Here is a 10,265-nt window from a genome sequence, read left to right as displayed (position 1 = left end):
AACCCAGCCCCACCCAGCCTCATTCACCCACCCACCTCTGCTGTGGCAGAGAATAGGGACTCACCTGGAAGTTCCAGGGCCACACCCACCACCTTGGGCATTTAAGTGCCTCTCCTGAGGGACTAGAGCCTGTCACAGATCCCAAAAACAACATTGCAGCTTGTTCCTTCTGTCAAGCACCACCTACTGACAGGGAGGTCAATTGACATGCCCTTTATAGCATTTACTAACTCAAGCATATGGGGTGTGGTTGATTCTTACCCACAAGTACCACCTAATGTCTCAGAGATTAAACTGGGCCTGCCATTACAAGTCACACTGTTAAGAAGACCACAGGGCTGGGGAAAGACCTCCATCCTCCATCATTGAAGAGAGACAGGGATTCTGCCCACTCACATAGCTCACCACTCCTACAGCCTACAAACAACTAGCAACTGAGAAAAACCACCACACCAAAGATAGCTATAATCAAGGCATCCATCCAGAGCGTAGATGGCCATCAAAACAAACAAAGCCAAAGGTTCTTAGCAAACATACACTACAAACACACCTGTATGAGTGTATGTGTGTAGGGGGTGGGGTGGGGAGTGGGAAGTCCCATCTAAACAAAAGAAAATCCCCAAATAAGAAGGAATAGCTGCTCCAGATTAGAAGTAATTACCAAAGAACTCCAAAAATATGAAAAAGTAGAGTGAAAGGACACCCCCAAAAGGGAACACCAGCTCTCTAGCAATGGGTACTAGCCAAAATGAAAATATTGAAATGACAGATAAAAAATTCCAAATATAGATAGTAAGGAAACTCAATGAAGTACAAGAGAAAATGGAAAACCACCTCAAAGAAACCAGAAAAACAATTCAGGAAATGAATAGAAAATTCACTAAAGAGATTGAAATTAAAAAAAAAAAATAGAACTTCTGGAAATGAAAAATTCATTTAAGGAAATACCAACCACAGGGGAAAGTTTTAAGAATAGCCTTGACCAGGCAGAAAAAAGAATCTCAGAGCTTGAAGACAGCTCTGTCAAATTAACTCAGTCCAAAATAAAGAACATAGAATTAAGAGGAATGAACAAAGCCTACAAGAAATATGAGATTATGTAAAATGACCAAATATAAGAATCATAGGCATCCCTGAGGGTGAAGAAGAAAGTACATAAGCACTGGAAAACTTATTTGAGGGAACAAGTGAGGAAAACTTCCCCGGTCTTGATAGAGACTTAGACATCCAGGTATAAGAAGCCCCAAAAAACATCTGGGAGATTCATCACAAAGAGGCAATCACCAAGACACACAGTCATCAGACTGGCCAAAGTCAACATGAAAGAGGAACTCCTGGCCGGGCGCGGTGGCTCACGCCTGTAATCCTAGCACTCTGGGAGGCTGAGGCGGGTGGATCGCTCGAGGTCAGGAGTTCGAGACCAGCCTGAGCAAGAGCGAGACCCCGTCTCTACTAAAAATAGAAAAAAATTATATGGACAACTAAAAATCTATATAGAAAAAATTAGCCGGGCATAGTGGCGCATGCCTGTAGTCCCAGCTATTCGGGAGGCTGAGGCAGTAGGATCGCTTAAGCCGAGGAGTCTGAGGTTGCTGTGAGCTAAGCTGACGCCACGGCACTCACTCTAGCCTGGGCAACAAAGTGAGACTCTGTCTCAACAAAAAAAAAAAGAGGAACTCCTGCAAACCATGAGGTGAAAACATCAAGTAACTTACAAAGGAAAACCCATCAGGCTAACTGCAGACTTCTCAACTGAGACCTCACAAGACAGAAGGGATTGGGCCCCATCTTTAGTCTTCTTACACATAACAACTGCCAGTCTATAATTTTGTATCTTTCAAAACTAATGAAGGAGGAGAAAAATATATGAAGGAGAAATAAAGTTTTTTCCAGACAAGCAGACAGCGAGGGAATTTGTCAAGACCAGACCTGCCCTGCAGGAAATACTCAGAACTGCATTATACATGGATCAGCACAATAGTCATGCACCAGAGAAAAACCATCCAAAAGCTAAAGCACATAGCTGATATAAAACAATAGTACCAGAGGCAAAACAAAACAATAACATAAATCCAACAGGATGAACAGAACAGCATCCCAACTATCAATGCTATCAATCAACATGAATGGTTTGAATTCCCCACTCAAGAGACATAGGCAGGCTGAATGGATTAAAAAAAAAAATACAAGCCACGTACCTGCTGTTTCCAGGAAACACATCTAACCCACAAGGGCACATTCAGACTCAAGGTGAAGGGATGGAAAAAAAAATATTCCATGCAAATGGACACCCAAACAAAGCAGATATAGCCATTCTCGTATCAGAAAAAATTGACTTTAAATCAACAATAGTAAAGAAATTATATAATGATAAAGGGAGAAAGTCAACAAGAAGACATAACAATCCTAAATATTTATGCACCTAACACAGGAGCACCCAGATTCATAAAGCAAATGCTACTAGATCTAAGCAAAGAGATAAACAGCAATATCATAATTGCTGGGGACTTCAACACGCCACTGACAGAACTAGACAGATCATCCAAGCAGAAAATAAATAAAGAAACCCTGGACTTAAATGAGACTCTAGAAAAAATGGGCCTAACAGATATTTACAGAACATTTTACCCCAAAACTACTAAATATACATTCTTCTTATCAGCACATGGAACATTCTCCAAGATTGATCATATTTTAGGCCATAAAACATGGTTCAAAAAATTAAAAAATATAGAAATCATACCATGTATCTTCTCAGACCACAGTGGAATAATAAAACTAGAAATCAACTCCAAGACAAAGACTCAATTCTACACAAAGTCATGGAAATTAAACAGCCTGCTGCTGAATGATTATTGGATCAATAATGAAATTAAGATGGAAATTAAAAGATTCATTGAGCTGAATGACAAAAGGGACACGAGCTATCAAAATCTATGAGATTCAGCAAAAGTAGTCCTAAGGGGGAAATTCATAGCCTGACATGCCTTCATCAGAAAGACAGAAAGATCACAAATTAACAATCTAGTGACACATCTCAAGGAACTAGAAAAGGAGGAGCAAACCAAACCCAAAACCAGCAGAAGAAAAGAAATAACTAAGGTCAGAGCAGAACTAAAAGAAATTGAAAACAAGAAAATAATACAGAAGATCAACAAAACAAAAAGTTGGCTCTTTGAAAAGATAAACAAAATCGATAGACCTCTTGCTAGATTAAGCAGGAATAGAAGAGAAAGAACTCGAATACACTGAATCAGAAATGAACAAGGAGATATAACAACAGATACCACAGAAATACAAAATATCATCTGTGAATACTATGAAAATCTCTATGCACATAAACTCGAGAACATAGCGGAAATGGACAAATTTCTGGAAACAACCTCTCAAGACTCAATCAGGAAAAAACAGAACTCCTGAACAGACCAATAATGAGCAATGATATTGAAGCAGCAATTAAAAAAAAAATCTTCCAACAACAAATAAAAGCCATGGACCAGACAGAGTCACAGCTGAATTTTATCAGACCTACAAAAAGAGTTGGTATCCATTCTACAGAAATTATTCCATAACATTGAGAAGGAGGGAATCCTCCCCAGCTCATTCTGTGAAGTCAGTATTACCTTGATATCAAAGCCAGGAGAGTTTAATCGGTAGCGGGAGCAGAGAGCGGACCCCAGAGAACCCTGGGCAGCCCCACCGCCACCACCGGCCTAGTTACCGTCACACATTGTGAGGAGCCGCAGCTGCCGCAGCCAGCCCTAATCACGACCACCGCAACCATGAGCAGCAAGGCGGAGACCCAGCAGCGGCCCACCTCCCCCCCTGCCACCCCCAACCTCAGCTGCTGACACCAAGCCTGGCACCACAGGCAGCGCTGCAGGGAGTGGTGGCCGGGGCGGCCTCTCATCGGCGGTACCTGTCGGGACAAGAAGGTCATTGCAACGAAGGTTTTGGGGACAGTAAAATGGTTTAATGTAAGAAACGGATATAGTTTCATCAACAGGAATGACATCAAAGAAGATGTATTTGTACACCACACTGCCATAAAGAAGAATAACCCCAGGAAGTACCTTTACAGGGTAGGAGATGGAGAAACTGTGGAGTTTGATGTTGTTGAAAGAGAAAAGGGTGCAGAGGCAGCAAATGTTACAGGCCCTGGTGGAATTCCAGTTCAAGGCAGTAAATATGCAGCAGACCGTAACCATTACAGATGCTATCCACATCGCAGGGGTCCTCCACACACCATTTCCAGCAGCGTTAACAGAATAGTGAGAGTGGGGAAAAGAATGAAGGATCAGAGAGTGCTTCTGAAGGCCAGGACCAACAACGCCAGCCCTACCACAGGCGAAGGTTCCCACCTTACTACATGCGGAGACCCCATGGGCATTGACCACAGTATCCCAACCCTCCTGTGCAGGGAGAAGTGATGGAGGGTGCTGACAACCAGGGTGCAGGAGAACAAGGTAGACCACCAGTAAGACTGAATATGTACTGGGGTCATAGACCACGATTCTGCAGGGGCCCTCCTCCCCAAAGACAGTCCAGAGAGGATGGCGATGAAGAGGATAAAGAGAATCAAGGAGATGAGACCCAAGGTCAGCAGCCGCCTCAACGTCGGTACCATCGCAACTTCAATTACCACCGAAACTTCAATTACCGATGCAGACACCCAGAAAACCCTAAACTACAAGACAGCAAAGAGACAAAAGCAGCCGATCCACCAGCTGAGGATTCGTCTGCTCCCGAGGCTGAGCAGGGCGGGGCTGAGTAAATGCCGGCTTTCCATCTCCACCATCGTCCAGTTTAGTCATCCAACAAGAAGAAATGAATATGAAATTCCAGCAATAAGAAATGAACAAGATTGGAGCTGAAAACCTTAAGTGCTTGCCTTTTGCCTATTGACCAGATAACTAGAACTATCTGCATTATCTATGCAGCATGGGGTTTTTATTATTTTTACCTAAGACGTCTTTTTTTGGTAATAACAAACGTGTTTTTTTAAAAAAGCCTGGTTTTTCTCAATATGCCTTTAAAGGTTTTTAAATTGTTTCATATCTGGTCAAGTTGAGATTTTTAAGAACTTCATTTTTAATTTGTAATAAAAGTTTACAACTTGATTTTTTCAAAAAAGTCAACAAACTGCAAGCACTTGTTAATAAAGGTATTAAATAATTTAAAAAAAAGCCAGGAAAGCATGCAACAAAAAAGAAAACTAGAGACCAATATCCCTTATGAATATAGATGCAAAAATCCTCAATAAAATACTAGCAAACAGAATTCTACAGCATTCAAGAAAATAATCCACAATGACCAAGTGGGCTTCATCCCAGGGATGCAAGGATGGTTCAACATAAATAAATCAATAAATGTGATTCACCACATAAACAGAAGCAAAAACAAAGATCATATGATCATCTCAATAGATGCAGAAAAAGCATTCAACAAAATTCAACACCCTTTCATGATAAAAAACTCTCAAGAAACTAGGCATAGAAGGAAAATACTCAAAATTATAAAAGCCATATATGACAAACCTACAGCAAGCATCATACTGAACGGGGAAAAGGTGAAAGCATTCCCACTAAGAACTGGAACAAGACAAGGATGCTCACTGTCAGTACTTCTATTCAACATAGTGCTGGAAGTCCTAGCCAGAGCAGTCAGGCAAGAGAAAGAAATTAAAGGCATCCAAATCAGGAAAGAGGAGGTCAAACTATTGCTCTTTGCAGATGATATTATCTTATATCTTGAAAACCTCAAAGATTCCAAGGGGCTCCTGGAATTGATAAATAAATTCAACAAAGTTTCAGATTACAAAATCAATGTACACAAATCAGTAGCATTCCTATACATCAATAACAGTCAAGCTGAGAGTCAAATCAAAGACTCAATACCATTCACAATTGCTAAAAAGAAAAGAAAATACCTGGGAATATACTTAACCAAGGAGGTGAAAGAGCTCTACAAAGAGAACTATGAAACACTGAGGAAAGAAATCACAGATGATACAAACAAATGGAAAAACATATTATGTTCATGGGTCAATAGACTCAACATTGTTAAAATGTCCATACTACCCAAAGTGATTTACAGATTAAATGCAATCCCCATCAAAATACCAACATCATATTTTACAGATCTAGAAAAAATAATTCTATGCTTTGTTTGGAACCAGAAAAGAACATGAATAGCCAAAACAATCTTAAGCAAAAGTAACAAATCAGGAGGCATCACATTATCAGACTTCAAACTATACCACAAGGCTACAGTAACCAAAACATCATGGTATTAGCATAAAAATAGAGACATAGACCAATGGAACAGAACAGAGAACCCAAATATAAAACCATCCACATACAGAAAACTGATCTTTGACAAAGCATATGACAATATACACTGGGAAAAGAATCCCTTTTCAATAAATGGTGCTGGCAAAATTGGATAGCCACATGCAGAAGAATGAAACAGGATACATATCTTTCACCACTCACAAAAATTAATTCAAGATGGATAAAGGACTTAAATGTAAAGCATGAAACCATAAGAATTCTAGAAGAAAATATTGGAAAAACTCTTCTGGATATTGGCCTAGGCAAAGAATTTATGAGGAACACCCCAGTGGCACTTACAGCAACAACAAAAATAAATGGGACTGATTAAGTTAAAAAACCTTCTGCACAGCCAAGGAAATAATCAACAGAGCAAATGGACAACCTATAGAATGGGAGAAAATATTTGTAAGCTATACATTTGGTAAAGGACTAACAACCAGAACATACAAAGAACTCAAGCAAATCAGCAAGAAAAAAATCAAACAACCCCATTAAAAAGTGGGCAAAAAGACATGAACAGAAGTGTCTCAAAAGAAGATAGGCAAATGGCCAATCACCATATGAAAAAATGCTCAATGTCACTAATCATCAGGGAAATGCAAATTAAAACCACAATGAGATATCACCTTACCCCAGTAAAAATGGCTTTTATTAAAAAGTCCAAAAACAGTAGATGCTGGCATGGCTGCATAGAGAAAAGAACACTTACACACTCTTAGTGGGACTGCAAATTAGTATAACCTCTTTGGAAAATAGTATGGAGATTACTCAAAGAGCTAAAAGTAGACCTACCATTTGATCCAGCAATCCCACTACTCGGTATTTACCCAAAGGAAAAGAAGTTATTTTATCAGAAAGACACCTGCACTCAAATGTTTACTGCAGCCCAATTCACAATTGCAAACATGTGGAATCAACCCAAATGCCCATCAATTCATGAGTGGATTAACAAAATGTGGTATATGTATGCCATAGAATACTGCTGAGCCATGATGAAGGATGACTTGATGCCTTTTGCAACAATTTGGATGGAACTAGAGACCATTATCCTAAGTGAAGTATCTAAATATTGGAAAAGCAAACACCACATGTACTTACTGTTAAACTGGACTTAACTGATGAGCACACATGTGCATAAAGGGAAGTAAAACTCAATGGAAATCAAGCGGGGGGCGGGGGGGGGAGAGGAGGAGGGGATGGGCAAAAATCAGCCTAGTGGGTACAATGAACACTATCTGGGTGATGGGCACACTTTAACCCTGACTCAAGTATTACAAAAGTGATCCATGTAACCAGAAATATTTATGACCCCATAATACTTTGAAATTTTATGTATATAATTCTAGATATTGGCCTAGGCAAAGAATTTACGAGGAAGACCCCAATGGCAATTACAGCAACAACAAAAATAAATGGGACTTGATTAAATTAAAAGCCTTCTGTACAGCCAGGGAAATAATGAACAGAGCAAATAGACAATGTACAGAATGGGAGAAAATATTTGCTATATATATAATAGAATCCAAGGATCTATCTACACAGATATATACAGATCTAATATGTGTGTGTGTGTGTGTGTGTGTGTGTATTTGTGTCTTTTGCCCACTTTTTACTGGGATTATTTGATTTTTCTACTATATATTTAGTAGATCCTTGGTATGTGAGGGAGATTGGTTCTAGGACCCCCACAGATACCAAACTCCATAGATGTTTGAGTCCTTATATAAAATGATGTAGTGTTTGCATACAACCTATGCACATCCTCCTGCATCCTTTAAATAATCTCTAGATTACTTATAATACTTAATACAATGTAAATATCTGTTATACTATATTCTAAAAGTTGGATCATTTTTTATTGTTGTATTGTTTTTTTTTAATATATTCCATTCATGGTTGTTGAATCAGCAAATAGACTATATTACAACCTATGGATGTCTAGAGCCTACTGTATCTATTAATAAATCTAGATTAATGAAAGTGGTTAAAAATTTTTTATCTCCATTTAGATAGGTCATACCAGAGAGAAAACTAAACTCAAAGATTGCTTTGATCAATTAACACAGCTTTGTGACTGACAGGGTATTCGTATCTGTTGCACATGTGGCTATATGTGTGATCACCCCATGCTAGAGGTGTCAATAGATTGCCTCACCTTTCTGAAAAATAACAATATAACAATCACAAAGCTTAAAAAGACACATGAACATATGATCCATTGAAAGAAACTAAATAAAGTGACGGAAATTGTCCCTGAGGAAGCCCAGACATCAGGATTACCAAACAAGGACTTTAAAACAAATGTCTTGAATATGCTGAAAGAGTTAAAGTAAAACATGGACAAGAAACTAAAGGAAATCAGGATAATGATGTATGATCAAAATGAGAATATCAATAAAGAGACAGAAAGTATAAAAAGGAACCAAACAGAAATTATGTAGCTGAAAAGTAGAATAACTGAAATGAAAAATTCACTAGAGAGGTTCAACAGATTCAAGCAGGAAGAAAAATTCTATGGGATTCTATCAGACAATATGGGACAATCGAAGTAATTGAGTCTGAGGTACAGAAAGAAAAAGGAATGACAAAAAGTGAACACAACCTAAGGAAACCGTGGGACACTGCCATGTGGACCAAAATACACACTATGGCAGTCTCAGAAAGTGGAGAGAGAGGAAAGGACACAAAGAATCTTTGAAGAAACAATGCCCCAACACCTCTCAAATTTGATAAAACATATGCATTTACAAAGCTAAGATGCTTACTGCACTCCAAGTAGGAACTCAAGGAGGCTCACATAGAGACACATCATAATCAAACTAGTTATAGGAATACTGAGGAGATATTGCAAGTTCAGTTCCAGACCACCACAATAAAGTGAATACCACAATACTGAGTCATGCAAATGTTTTGGTTTCCAGTGCATACAAAAATTATGTCTATACTATACTATAGTCAATGAAGTATACAAAAACATTATGTATAAAAGACAGTATATATCTTAATTTTAAAGTATTTATTTAGAAAAGCTAACAATTGTCTCAGCCTCCAGCAAGTCATACTCTTTTTGCTGGTGGAGGGTCTTGCCTTGATGTTGATGGCTGCCAATTGATCAGGGTGGTGGTTACTGAAGGTTAGGGTGACTGTGGCAATTTCTCAGATAGGACAATAATGAAGTTTGCCACACATGTGGACTTCTCCTTTCACAAAAGATTTCTCCATAGCATCTGATGCTGTTTGATAGCATTTACCCACAGTAGAACTTTTTTCAAATTGGAGTCAGTCCGATCAAACCCTGCTGCTGCTTTATCAACTTAATTTATGTAATATTCTAAATCCTTTGTTGTCATTTCAACAATTTTCACAGCATCTTCACCAGGAGTAGTTTCCATTTCAAGAAACCACTTTCTTTGCTTATCCATAAGAAACAACTCTTTGTTCATTCAAGTTTTTTCATGAGATTGCAGCAATGCAATCTCATCTTGTCTTGCTAGTTCTACCACATCTGCAGTTCCTTCTTCCACTGAAGTCTTTAACCCCTCAAAGCCATCCATAAGGGTTGGAATCAACTTCTTCCAAACTCCTGCTAATGTCGATATTTTTACCTCCTCCCATGAATCATGAATGTTCTTAATGGCATCTAGAATGGTGAATCCTTTCTAGAAGGTTTTCAATTTACTTTGCCCAGATCTCTCAGAATAATCACTATTTATGGCAGCTATAGCCTAATGAAATTTAGTTATTAAATAATAAGACTTGAAAGTTGAAATTACTCCTTGATGTATGGCCTGCAGAATAGATGCTGTTAGCAGTCACAAAAACAACATTCATCTCTTTGTACATCTCCATCCAAGCTCTTGGGTGACCAAGTGCATTATAAATGAGCTGTAATCTCTTTTTCTGAGCAGAAATATCTTTTTCTGAGCAGTG

General features: G+C 38.7%; 1 pseudogene; it reads left to right on the top strand.

The window, feature by feature from the left end:
* Positions 1-3,782: 3,782 nt before the first annotated feature.
* Positions 3,783-4,774, top strand: LOC138399049 (Y-box-binding protein 1 pseudogene; annotated as a pseudogene).
* The last annotated feature ends 5,491 nt before the right edge of the window (positions 4,775-10,265 follow it).

Source organism: Eulemur rufifrons, chromosome 18, assembly GCF_041146395.1.
Source record: "Eulemur rufifrons isolate Redbay chromosome 18, OSU_ERuf_1, whole genome shotgun sequence".
Taxonomy (NCBI): Eukaryota; Metazoa; Chordata; class Mammalia; order Primates; family Lemuridae; genus Eulemur; species Eulemur rufifrons.
Note: the sequence above shows the minus strand (reverse complement) of the source record. Positions and strands in the feature narration are given on the sequence as shown.